Here is a 13,920-nt window from a genome sequence, read left to right as displayed (position 1 = left end):
CTGAAATAATTTTCAATTTTTTCCATAAAAGTTTACACGGCACAGGCATTGCTACCTATTTTTGGAACTTTTTTTAAAGTGTATCATGCTTTGAAATTGACTAATATACAGTGTGTGATTTAAATAACAGAATTGGTTTATTTACAAAAGAGACAAAAATCAGATAACATGACAATCTCAAAGTAGAAATTTTAATTATTTGCATTATAACTTATAATTCGTATTACAACTTATAATTATATAGATAATTATAACTTACATATACATGTATATTAAAATCAAACTTGATTGCTTAATTTGCAGATGCTTTATATCATTGTTCGAGACAAAGCACTGAAACTAATATAAAGCACCCTCCCTCTCCAGGGTATCTGCTGCACGTTTTCATGATTTTGTTGGCTGAATATTTTTGCTTATTTTATAAAGCAAATTTCTATTGTGTGGATTTCAGCTTCCATCTGCTACAAAAGCTGGAGCACAATTTGATGGATAGAGTTTATACAAACTTTTTAAATTTTAAACTTTGATTCTGTTCACTCCATTATAGAAGTTTCTGAAATTATTATTTACAATTCTGTAATTCATAGAAATTATTGGTTGGATTCAATCATTAATAAGTCAGTTGTAAAATTTTATGTTTTCTAGATTAAATTTATACCTCAGCTCTTCAATGTTTACTCTTTCCCCATGGTATACTGTTTCACATTACCCATATAGGAAGCCTGGTTTTGGTTCAATGAGTGACTTAGATTTATTTCTAGGGATTTCTCTATCTTACATGTGTTTGATATCTTTCATTATAAATGTAAGTAGTATTAGTAGTGGTAAATGATACAAGAAAGCAAGCTGATGGAGCATTCACAAAAAATAAATAAAAATAAATTTTTTAAAATAACTTTTTTCGCTTTTGAAATGAATTTGGAGATACCAAATTTACTGTGTTTACAATATACATACATTAACATGCATTCTGAAAAGTCAGAAAAATCATCCTATGTTAAAACTAAGATCTTCAACCTTTTTATGGATATAGCTACAATTAGTATTAGCCAAATAGTACAAGAAAGCCACAAGCTTTGGATGCACCAGCAAAAAAAAAAAAAAAAAAAGATAAGAACAAATTATCATATATCAATTTAACAAAAGTCTAACATAGTCTAAACCTTTTCACCTGTAATTTGAATTTATGGCCCCTAGTTCTGGAATTCATTTTACTAATCCACCTCAGAGCCTTATAACCTCAATCAGGTCCCTTCTGAGGTGCCTGGTTGCCAGTTCTGTAGCCAGCATAATCAAAGTCTTTTCTTGTATGACTGCCCATTTGCTGATCTCACCACGTGAGGTGCCTGTCTTTGGACCTTTTCAAGAAGCTCAATATCTTTTTTTTCAGATGAGGTCTCTATACTTGGATACAGTATTTCAAATGTAGTCTTAAAATAAAATTAACTGGTAATTAGCTGTGCCATGCAATATTTGATGCAAAGAATAATTTTGACATATTATAATTAGATTTCAGTAACCTTTGATACTGCTACAGTACAACAGGAACGAATGCATATACACTGCAAAAATGTGACATCGGAGGCAAGTTATTACTATGGATAAAGGGATGGTTAAGTGGAAGGAGGCAAAAAGTGGTTATAAACTGCCATTGTTGTTCTTCCATGGATTAATGTGACGACTGGTGTTCAACAGAGGTCGGTATTGGACTCTTACTGTTTTTATTATTTATTAATGATAACCCCAGGGACTCATCTGGTGAGTATGGGCTTGGCAAACACAGAGTCCTGAGCTGGATATCATCATTCTTCTCTTTCTTGGTGATTCCCTTCTACTTCTCTCTCTCTGTGTCACGGTAACTGGGAAATTTTTTTAGCCGGTGCAGCATAAGCCTCAGGCTTTCTTGCACTATATGGCTAGTAATAATAATAATAATAATAATATTCATGTACATGTTTCAAGCTAGATATCCAAGTAGGCTGATGATGCCAAGGTAGGCACAGCAGTTAATGATAATCATAAAGTAAGAGTATCTAATTAAATTAAGCAGATGGGCTATAAATGGCAATCGAGATTTAATATTTGATAAATGGAAGGTACTGCATTTGAGTAGTAATCCCAGAATAACGTACTCATTTGGGTGGTACCATATTCAAATTAGTGGAGTATATATAGATAGAGAGGAAGGTTATTGATTAGTAAGGATCTAGGGGTAATTGCAGACTAATATGAAATTCTCTTTGAATTGCAAAGAAGCTGCTAGAACAGCTCACTGAATGCTCTCAATGATATAGAGAAATTTGACAGCAGTGACAAAGAGGTGATTATCCCATTGTATAAGGCAACAATTAGGCAGCATCTGGAATAGTGTATATAGATTTACATATCTAATTTTAGAAAAAAGACACAGAAATGTTGGAAAAGTGCAGAGATGAGCAACAAGAATATCAGGGCACAAAAGGATATTCTTACCAAGAGTGGGGTGCTTTAAATTGCAGCCTCTGGAAACTAGTAAACTGCATGTTGATCTAAGTCACATATATTAAGGCTTTAAAAAGAGTTGCATGTAATAAATTCTGAAAGTAGTAGTAGTGGCATGTGATGCAAGAAGTGTGTGAGCTTATGCAGCATCAGCCAAAAAAAAAAAAAAAAAAAATCACACCATTCCCTCCAAATGCCTGTCCAGTTCCTCCTGAAATTTATTTAACCTATCAACTTCCACGACAGATGGAAGTTTGTTCCAGCAATCAACCACCCGCTGGCTAAAGGCAAATTTCTGCACATCTATTCTACATCTGTCTTTTCTTAATTTGAATTTATGCCCCCTTAAGTTCATAATCTGAACAAGTGGAAGGATCCCATACGAATTCAGCGTGCTCAACCCATTCAAGGCCTTATACACCTCAATTAGATCACCGCACAGGTGCCTAGTCTCCAGCCACTGCAGTTTGCAGAACTTAAACCTTTCTTGGTAAGAGGATCCCTTCATTCCCCTCGCCAATCTTGTTGCCCTTCTCTGTACACGCTCAAGCAAATCTACATCCTTCCTAAAATGAGGCCTCCAGACCTGTACGCAGCACTCAAGGCGTGGCCTTACCATTGTCTTATACAGAGGGACAATCACCTCCTTTTCCTATCAAATTAATATCCTATCAAATTTGTCAGACAAGACTTTCTTTCCCTTAACAAACCCATGCTGTGTCTGAATTATTGCTGCAGTCTTGTCTAGATGATCCTGCAATGCATCTTTAACCAGTGATGCCATTATTTTACCCGGAACAGAAGTTAAACTAACTGGTCTGTAATTACTCATGTCACCCTTCGATCCCCTTTGTGAATTGGGGATACATTTGCACATCTCCAGTCTGTGGGGACCTCCCCTGAGTCCAAGAATGCTCTCATAATTATGGCTAAGGGTTTGCTTAGTTGCTTTGCCACCTCCTTTAATATAACTGGATAGATCCCATCCACCCCAGGTGCCTTTCTTATGTTTAACTTCAACAATTTCTTCTCCACTTTGCTCTCAGTTATTACAAAATCATTAAGCACCCTGCTACAATTTGATAACCTTCTCATTTTGAAACCTTAATAACTCCTCATGTGTGAATGTAGATGCAAATACTCATTCAGTTTGTTTGCTATCTGAGAAGGATCATTAACAGTCGAACCATCGATATCAAGTGGACCAATCAGATTCATCCTCTTCCTTGTAGAGTTTATATAAGTAAAGAAATCCTTGCTGTTTTTCTTGGCATCTTTTGCCAGAGATTTCTCGTAATCTGCCTTCGCCTGCCTAACCTCCTTTGTGACGTGATTACAGACTAGCTTATATCTGCCATAGGCTTCGGAGTCGCTTGATAATTTATATGCATCCCGTGCATTTTTCTTCTCTGTTACGAGTCTCATTAGTTCATTTGATAACCATTTTGGCCTAAACCTCGAACAATATTTCTTAATAGGTATGAAACTTTTAGTAGCAGCCACGATTAATTCTTTGAATGTCAATTTACTGTTGGTAACATCGTCAGTTGATCCCACTGTACAGAATTTATAAACTGTCTGAGACCACTGTACTATCCTTACTTTTTCTTAGATGATATACACAAGGGAAAATAAAGAGGATGGTCGCACAACAGATATACAAAAATTTGCATTCAGCCAAAGAATAATCAACTGTTGCATAAAATTCCACCTAGTGTTGTGGAAGCAGGTAGCTCTAGTAAACTTAAAGAAGATGTGGACAAATTATTGGAAAGAATGTATGTGCAATTATGTTTTTTTTTTTTTTTAACTGGTGGTGTATAAGATTTGTGTATCACGTTGCCAATACTAATACAAGTTAGTGATGGTTTTTTGGCTTTGGAACCAACTGGAAAGTTTCAGTTAATACTACAGTGGGTGGGTGGATATTTTTTTTTTTTTTTTTTTTTTATTAAAACGTGAACAGTAGATACATTTTCAACAACAACTATTTACATTCTATGTACAAAGCAAAAAAGAAAGATAAAGAAAACTTTTTAGAAAGAAATACAAAGGTTTCAATATTTTAATTTCAGGAAATAAGAAAAAAAAAAACAGTTTCTTGGGGTTGGGTCATTCTCATGTTAAGTGTCACACGTTGAAGGTGATGGACTGTTCAGTGATGGTGAAGAGGTGACCGACACTGTTCCATTCGCTGTTAAGATGATCCACAGTTTCTGGTTTTTTGCTGTGGAATTTGAGTAGAAGTCTGCTCTGCAACTTCCTCCGTAGGCTCCACTTCAGATGTTTCACCGATGTGTCGACAGGAAGCACGTCGTCACTGCTTCTTGTGTGCTTCAAGTAGAAGGTGTAAATGACGGCCTTGGCCGCAATGAATAGGAAGTTGCAGGTGGTGTGTGCTGTCTGCTCAGAGTGAAGTAGGTACCAGTAGTCCTCCGGAGTGTGGGTGTGGTTGCAGGCAAGCTTTGCTGCATCCAAAGCGTATTTGACGAGTTCCTTGTTCACAGGGCATGCCAGGTATATGTGTTCCAGGGTACCTGGGGTGGCGCAGAAGAGACAGTAGTTTGAGGAGCGTAACCCGAAGGTTTGTAGCTTGACTGGGGTGGGAAGGATGTTGTGCCACAGTCTCCACTGGATGTCTGCGTCCGATTTGGAACATTTCGTCCTGTAAGGAAGGTTCCACTGAAAGTTTGATGGTGGCTTGTGGTGAGTGGAGAGGGGTGCAGGGACAGCTTGGCAGGTGGATGACGGGAAAATCGTGGTTGCATGGTGAGACATGATTAGCTGATAGGCTTTTTTGGAGGGTGCAGGAGACAGAGGTACCGTGTCTTCTGGTGATGTGATGACGAAGGTTGGTGTAAGCGAGGATCCAGTGACATTTCCAATCCCTTTAGTTGTAGTGATGTCTGGAAGAGCTTGTGTGATCGCTGATTTTAGATGTATGTGTTGCTGCTTTGCATTAATGGTTTTAATAGGCAAATCCTCTGATCCTTTCCATTCAAGGCTTGGTGTCAGGAGGTCGCCTATGGTTCTTATTCCTGCCCAGTTCCACGTAGGGAAGAAGAGAATATCATCATTTGCAGGGTTTATTATTCTTTTATTGTAGAAGAGCGGTTCTAAAAGTATTCCGGGAAGGGATGTTCTCTCAAGATTATGGTGAAGGTTTAGCTTTTTCCAGCGGTATAGTGCGTCTTTATAAAACGGCGGTAGTTTGGGTGGTACTGGTGCCATGTCCATTCTCAATATTGTTGAAAGGGATAGTCCTCTAGTGGCTGTTGTTAGTAGTTTATCCGTAGTGTTGGAATGTGCGTATTTTGTTTGCAGCGTCTTAAGAAGAAAGGTGATCCAGAATGCTGTGATTTTGTCGTCTAAAGAGACCAACCCTTGACCCTCGTGAGTAAGTGGTTGGCTAAGTTTGGAGCAGGACATCCAGTTGGTTTTGTTCCAAAGGAAGCTTCGGACAGATGCCTGGATTTGGTGGAGGAAGTCAGCAGGTGGAGTGAGAATTTTGAAGGTGTGCCAGAGAACGCTTGCCGCCATATGATTGACCACAAGCACTCTCCCTCTCAGCGAAGATGTGGTGCACACGCTTCTCCATCTCCCGAGTACTTTGTTGAAACGACTCAGCAATTCGGGCCAGTTCTTCTGGGAGAAAAGGAGGGTATTGCCGAGGTACACAACTAGGTATTTCTGTCCCTCGGTGGACCATGTGCCTTGGATGGGGGAGTCGGTTCTAGTTTTCCAGTTGCCAGCCCACAGGCCGCTGGTCTTACAGTGGTTGAGTTTTGCGCCTGATGCTTGAGCATAAAGATCATGAGCCTTTTGAATGACTTCAAATTCACTCTCGTGTCGTACTGCAATTGTGACGTCATCTGCGTATGCTGAGTAGGTTATATTTAGGTGGGGTTCTGGTAGCAGCGTTCGTCGGGATTGTATACTGGTGGCAATTTTATTAAGGAATGGTTCTATGGCAATTGCATAGAGTTGTCCAGAGAGTGGGCAGCCTTGTTTTATTCCTCTGGAATACGGAAAGTGGCAGGTGAGCTGGTTGTTGAGTTTCAGGCAGAATTTGGCTTCCTTGTATAGCAGATGGATTGTTCCGATGATGTAAGGTCCATATCCAAAGGCTTTCAAGGTTTGAAATAGGTAGCTGTGTTCTATGCTGTCGAATGCCTTTTTCTGGTCAAGGCTAATTAGTGCTAGGAATTCTCTTTGGCTGTTTGCAGTGGAGAGGAGGTCTCGGATCAGATGTAGATTGTCGTGAATCGATCTTCAAGGTACAGAGCATGTTTGTTGGCGATCGATGATATCTGGGAGAGTGGCTTTTAATCTATTGGCGATGGCTTTGGAAATGATTTACAGTCCGTATTCATTAAGGAAATCGGGCGCCAGTTTTGTAAATTGGTGCGATCTCCTTTCTTGGGAATCAGTCGAGCGACCGAAGCTGGTAGTCCATGGAACTGAGCTTCTTCAAGCATTTCAGAGAGTAGCACTCCGAGTTGATCCCAGAACGTTTGGAAGAATTCAGAAGTTAGTCCGTCCAGACCTGGTGATTTATTTTTGGAAAGGGCTTTGCATGCTGCTGTGAGTTCTTGTAGGGTGATTTGTTTCTCCATACTGCATTGGGCCGTATGGGAGATTTTTTTGTCCTGAAAGGATTTCCTCCGTTGCCTTTGTAGAGGTTTCTTGAGAACTGTAAATTTCTCTATAAAATCTTGTTACTTCAGAGAAGATTTCCTCTGGGTCTTCAGTGATGTTTCCGTTTTGCAGTGGGTGGGTGGATAGATAGATCTGTCAATAAATGCCCAATGATAATTTGGCCTTGACAAGAAGTGCATCTTTGTTTGTTATTTAGTTTTTAGGAGCATTAGCAACTAAGGCCATATTGCTCCGGGGATATGTGGTGGTCATTCCCTGACCTTTGTGCATCCTCCGTATTTGGTGGTCACAGGCTCAAACCCCGGTCTAATCAAGTAGCAAGTGCTACGCACTGCTGCTCCTGCCGACCTGGCTACAGCGGCGACTCACAAGAAGTGCATACTGGAGGGCTTATACTATGGGACAGATTAATGTACATAAGGAAGGTGTGTCCATTTTGCATTCAGAAATTCCATTACTGGAGTGCACTTTATTCTGTAAAGTTTCTTGCTTCTGTATGCTTTTGCTTATGCTGTTAGGCTTCTAATACAAAAAACTGCTCATAAAGCTGTCAATATTTCAGCCAAACCTTTTTTGCAGGTTAGTCAGACATTCAATACCCAGTATTCCCTCATGACAATACCCAGTATGCCCACATTGAGGTGTATAAAGTTTTGAATGGTCTGAGCATGCTCAATGCTGATGGAATTCTTCCTCTTGCTCAGAATAATCACCTCAGAGGGCATAAATTCAAATTCAGGAAACACAGTTGTAGGATAAATGTATGGTAGTTTGCCTTTAGCCAGGGGATAGTTGGTTGGTGGAACAGGCTTCCATCCTTTGTTGTGGAAGTTGGTAGCCTAAATAAATTTAAGGCTGAGCTGGACAGGTATTTGGAACGAACGGAGAGGTGAAATGGGAGCATTTTTTATTTATTTATTATTTTTTTTTTTTTTTTGGCTGATGCTGCATAAGCTTGCTTTCTTGCATCATATGTCTCTACTAATGCTACTAATGCTAATGACTGGGAATCCAAACTAACTGAAAATTATTTTCTTGCTTGGTTGAATTCTTTCATTTTGTTGTTGTTAATACAATATAACTATGGGATGTTAGAGGTTCTTCTGCAAGAGCAGTGAGCACATCAAGAAAGTCAGAATAGATTAATGCAAAAAAAAAACAAAAAAAAGTATTTCCTTAATTGCACACAGTTCAGTAGTAAATATACTGCATATCAGAGAAAGGGGTATAGGGATTGTATAAGAATAAAAGTAGCCCTCTGTTCTCTGCATTACAAGAGGAGTATTTTCTGAATGGCATATCAAAGAAGACACTGTATACTGCATTAGCATTATTAGACACAAAGAGTGTCAATAGACACTCTTTGCTCCACTGAACAAAATAATAAGTGCAAGTTGTTTCCCATATTTTCCAGAAGAATTAATATTCTGATTCCAACTGGTCTACTCTCATTAGGTTTTTGATTAATGACAATAAAGCATATGTTCTTAATCAGATGAGGTGGGATACACTGTACTTTAGCTACTTAGTGACACAGGAAGAATTTTCATCATTGTATATGTAGTGAAGGCTCAACTGCTTCAACACATAAGCTAAGCACAGGTGAAGTTCAAACGACTCCTACAGCAATCTGAAGAGCACTATCATAAAATGGGATTAAATCCTAGTATTAGCATTGGCAAATGATGCAAGAGAGCAAGCTTCTACAGCAGCATCCAAAAAAAAAAAAAAAATCCTATATTGCTTGTCCATCTCTTCCAACAGTTTGTTGAGTTCTTCCTTATATTTATTCAAACTACCCACTTCTAAAACAACAGATGAAAATTTGTTCCAACAATCAACCACCCACTGACTGAAGGCAAACTTCTGCACATTCATCCTGCAACCATCCTTCCTCAATTTGAAATTATGCCCCCTCGTGTGTAGCCTAGGCAAAGAGGATTTTTGCATAGACTAGTATGAGTGGGCATTCAAAAATTTCAAACAGATTGCCTTGCAGTTGCCCAGTCTCCAGATCCATATGCAATACTCAAGATGCAGCATAACCATCCATTGCCTTGTACAATGGTTTAATCACCTCCTTATCTCTCCTAGCAAAGTTCCTGTATATAATTTTAAAAAAAAACAATGAGCTGTCTTGGCATTGCACTGCTCAGAATACTTAATTTCTGACTGCACAATTACCTGCACCTGCAGTTCTTTTTCATTTTCCACCCCCTCAGTGTAATACCACACAGTCGGTACAATAATCTGGGATTACTACCCTTATTACTACCCATAAGCAGTACCTTGCATTTGTCAATTTTAAACTTCCATTGACATTTCTCAGCCCATTTGCCTGATTTTTCTAGATCTTGTTGCAGCAGCTTACCTTGATTACTGTCATTAACCACCCTGCCAACTTTTGTATTAACTGCAAACTTAAACATTAAACGTGAGATACAGGGTGGCCATAATTAAAGTATCCCTATCCGGAGCTCTAAGTAATAAGTGGAATGCCACAAAAATTAGTAAGTAAACTATTCAAGGCATGGGGAGGAGAATCCTGTGAAAAAAAAAATTTGTTTCAAAATCTGCTGATAGGGGATAATATGGCACTGTACAAAGGGAAAGACATGACAAAGTACCAACAAATAAATAACTAAGACAAACCTTAATGAAATTACAAATTTTTATTTGTGCTCTGCAAAAAAAAAAAAAAAAAGAGCGAAACTGAATTGCACTAAAGTTTTAAATCCAAACTAAAAAATAAGATACCTAAGAGAGCAGAAAATTTGCATAAATCTGAATTAATTTAATTTTCCCAGCAGCAGAGAGCTATAAAGGCACAACGCGAACATTGCAAGTGTATTCTGTTAGTTTACTGTTAACAATGCATCTTACTCTACCTGATTGTGTTTTAATTGTGAAGTTCTTCTATGTTAATGGATGCAATGCAGCAGCCGCTCTGCATAAATTTAGATGCTGTAAGAACTAACGTCAAGGTGCTTTATCAGCTGCGGCAGTTGGAAGGATGATTAACAAATTTAAAGAAACTGGGTCCTTTGTTGTTTTGAAGAGGTAGGAAGCCTGTTTCACCTTAGGCAGCAGAGGAAGTTGCAATGGCTATTGTCAACCGATCCATGGATACTACTGCTGCAACTAGTACCAGTGCATGGGGAGTAGCGAGTCAATTGGATGTCCCATATTCCACTGTATGGAAAATTCTTCAGAAACTAATCCACTATTATCCATACAAGATAAGTCCCTAGCAGCAGCTGCAAAGAGATGATCCTGAAAAACGAATGGAATTTGCTGTAATGTTTTTGGCCAGAATGGAAATGCATGATGCCTGGCCATGGAACATTCTTTGGGGAGAGGAGGCCCATTTTTATTTCAATGGAACTATCAACACTCAAAATTGCCAAATATGGGCTTCAAAAGCACCGCATGCTATTCAGAAAATTCCATTATACTAGCTGGAAATAACCATATGGTGTGGTGTGACTTCAAATTTCATCCTAGGGCCAAACTTTCTCGAGGAATTGCACCCAGCAGGAGCAGCCACCTGTTCCATTACAGCACAAAGATATCATCACATGCTGAGCAGTTTCATTATTCCTGAACTGTAGCACAGAGGATGTCTGGATGATACAATTTTTATGCAAGATGGGACTCCTCCTCATATCGCACGACCAGTACAGTTGCTTCTCCGGCATCACTTTACTGTAGAAAGTGTCATTAGTTGTTTGTTTCCCATTGCATGGCCTCCATATGTTTGCCTGACCTTACACTGTGTGATTTTGCATGTGGGGGTCACCTCGAGGCCAACGTATATCGAGAAAGTGTCCCAAACCTGGCTTTCTTAAAGGACAACGTAACGCAACATGTGCAGAACATTTCTCCAGAGATGTTGCATTCTGCAGTGGAGCACACTGTGCATTGAATGCAATTTCTGGTCCAGAACAATTGTAATCACATTAAAAACCAACTCCACCATCAGTAACATCATTGAACATCTGAGAGTAAACTGTAAGTAGTTTGGAGCTGTGAAACCATTTCCTCTGGCAGTTTAGTTCAGTTTCTTTCTGTTTTTTTGCAAAGAGCACAAATAAAAATTTGAAAATTTGTAATATCATTAAGGTTTTGTCTTAGTTATTTATTTGTTGGTACTTTGACATGTCTTTCCTCTTGTACAGTGCCATATTATCCCCTATTGGCAGATTTTGGAACTATTTATAATTTATTTTTTTCCCCACGGGATCCTTCTCCCATGCCTTGAATAGTTTACTTAATAATTTTGGTGGCATTCCGTTTATTACTTAGAGCTACAGAGCACTATGAATAGGGATACTTTAATTATGGCCACCCTGTACTTTCATCAATGTCATTAATAAATATACAAAACAACAATTATACTCAAAGGGGACTCTACTAATAATATTAGTTCACGAAGAGCAGTGTTCATTAATAACCACACTCTGTCTTCACCTACTCAACCACAACTTTATCCAAAGTGGTAGCTTACCTTAAGGCCACACTGCTCCAATTTGTACAGCACTTTTGTGTACAACAGTAGTTAAATATTTCCTGAAATCTAAGTATATGATATCAAAATTATTTTTTTATCCAGTTTCTGGGTAACTGCATCATAGTATCCAATAACATTGGTCAACTAGGATCACCTGTAACAAATCCATGTTGTGATTGCAGTATAATTGCATTCCTTTTTTAAACAGTTTTTTTTTTTCTCCGGTATTTTCACCGGAACAGAAGTTAAGCTAACAGGATCTGTGATTATTCATGGAACATTTTGCTCTCCCTTTCTGAAGTTGAGATACATTCACTATCTCGAGTCCACAGGGACCTCCCCTGAATCCAAGGGTGCTCTTATTAATATGGATATGGGTTTGTAATTGTAATCACATTAAAAACCAACTCCACCATCAGTAACATCATAATGTTGCTTTTAATAATATTGCATATAAAAGACAGCTACATCTCTTCCATCATGCAGTATGACTGATGACTTTTGAGGTTATGACGAACATCATCACACGATCCAATCTTCCTTACATTTTGAGGGCACAGCTCTAAAGTGTTCGCAGGCCGGTCGCTAGTCAGTACACCAGACCGAACCTATTGGTAACTCTTTAGGAAGCTTCCAGATCAGCTAGTGTATAATCTTGCTACCTCTACTCTGCCACATAGTGACTGGAGGGAATCCAAGTAGTGTGTATGTGGGGAGGCATTATCAAGGCCACGTTATGTCAAAGATCTGGGTATATTCTTACCATGTGTATGCCATATCCAAAGCTTTCATTACTTCATACAGTATGTCCCCCTTCCTACTTTTTCTTACTATTGAATACACCATGAATTGTCAAACTAATAGAGTAAACTTATCTGCGGAAAAATCTAAACCTCCCAAACACTTCCTAGTTCATTTCACAAATATACGTGGTCTCAAATCTAATCTCAATGATGTCCATTTCCACTTGCAGTCTGCCAAATCCCATGTACTTTTTCTGAGAGAATCTCAGTTATTGGTTGATTCAACTACTGCTCTTCTCAGTTGCCTAAATTATTCGCTGTATGATTCCTTTTGCCTCAAAGGTGGTACTTGTGCATATGTCCGCTCCGATATTCCCTGTCAGAGACTTGGTAATTTGGAATCTCCTCTTTTCAATCTTCTCTGGCTTAAAATCTCTCCACTTCATTGTGTCAAATTCATCTGTTGTCTCTACCGTTCTCCCAACTCCACTAATCACTTGGAACTCTCTGACTTCCTCTCTTTGCAACATGACTTTCTCCAGTCCAACTTTCCTAACAGTGAGGTAATTTTCCTCGGTGATTTTAATATTCACAAATCCAGCTGGCTTGCATTTTCTAAAAAGTTCCTAAAAAGGGTGACAAATCCCTCCCATCCAATTATCATCTTAATGCAATTACTTCTACTCTTTTTAAAGTAATGAAGAAATCAACTGACCGCCAACTCTTAAACTACCTAGAAACCTTCCGTCTGATCACCAATTGCCAGTATATGGATTCCGTCAGTGTTGATCCACTGGTGATATTCTGGCTTATGTTACTCATTTATGGACAAATTCAATGGAAAAGTTTGGTGAAACACAAGCAGTTGCTCTTGACATCTCAAACGCTTTCGATTGTGTTTGGCATAAAGGTCTTCTAAACAAGCTTCCATCTTATGGTTTGCCAACTGTTTTTTGTAATTGATTATCCAGTTTTCTCTCTGATCGCTCACTGATGGTAATGGTAGATGGATCTCTGTCTTCTAACTTCTCCACTAATGCTGGTGTCCCCCAAGGTTCCGTTTTTTTCCTCTTGTATATTAATGCCCTTCTTCCATTGACTGGAAATCCTATCCATAGTTTTGTCGATGATAGCACATTGCATTCCACTTTCCATTTTGAGAAACCTTGCCCTGCTCAATCAGCTGCAACTTCTCGAATATCTGCTACCAATTCTTTAAATGCCGATCTTCAGGTAATTCTCCAGTGGGGCAAAGACAACTTAGTTGATTTCAATCCTTCTAAAACTCAGTCTTGTCTTATATCTCACAAAAAGAATTCTTCTGCTCCTATTATTATCTTTGGTGACACTCTGATTTCTAGGCAAAATTATATATCTATTTTGGGGATTATTCTGACTTCTAATCTCTGTCTTGGCACAAGCACATTACAAATATTGCTTCCTCTACATCTAAAAAACGTGGTTTTCCCATTCATTCTCGGCTTTACTTTTCTTTCAAACAGCTGTTCACTATGTACAAATTGCAAA

At 38.7% G+C, this 13,920-nt stretch overlaps 1 protein-coding gene across 1 annotated transcript in view; it reads right to left on the bottom strand.

The window, feature by feature from the left end:
- Zip99C (Zinc transporter Zip99C) overlaps positions 1-13,920 on the bottom strand; it is a 336,298-nt gene that overhangs the window by 39,871 nt on the left and 282,507 nt on the right. The window lies entirely within an intron of this gene.

This window comes from Mastigoproctus giganteus, chromosome 5, assembly GCF_048544385.1.
Source record: "Mastigoproctus giganteus isolate SK-2022 chromosome 5, ASM4854438v1, whole genome shotgun sequence".
NCBI lineage: Eukaryota > Metazoa > Arthropoda > Arachnida > Uropygi > Thelyphonidae > Mastigoproctus > Mastigoproctus giganteus.
This window is presented reverse-complemented; position numbering and strand designations above follow the sequence as displayed.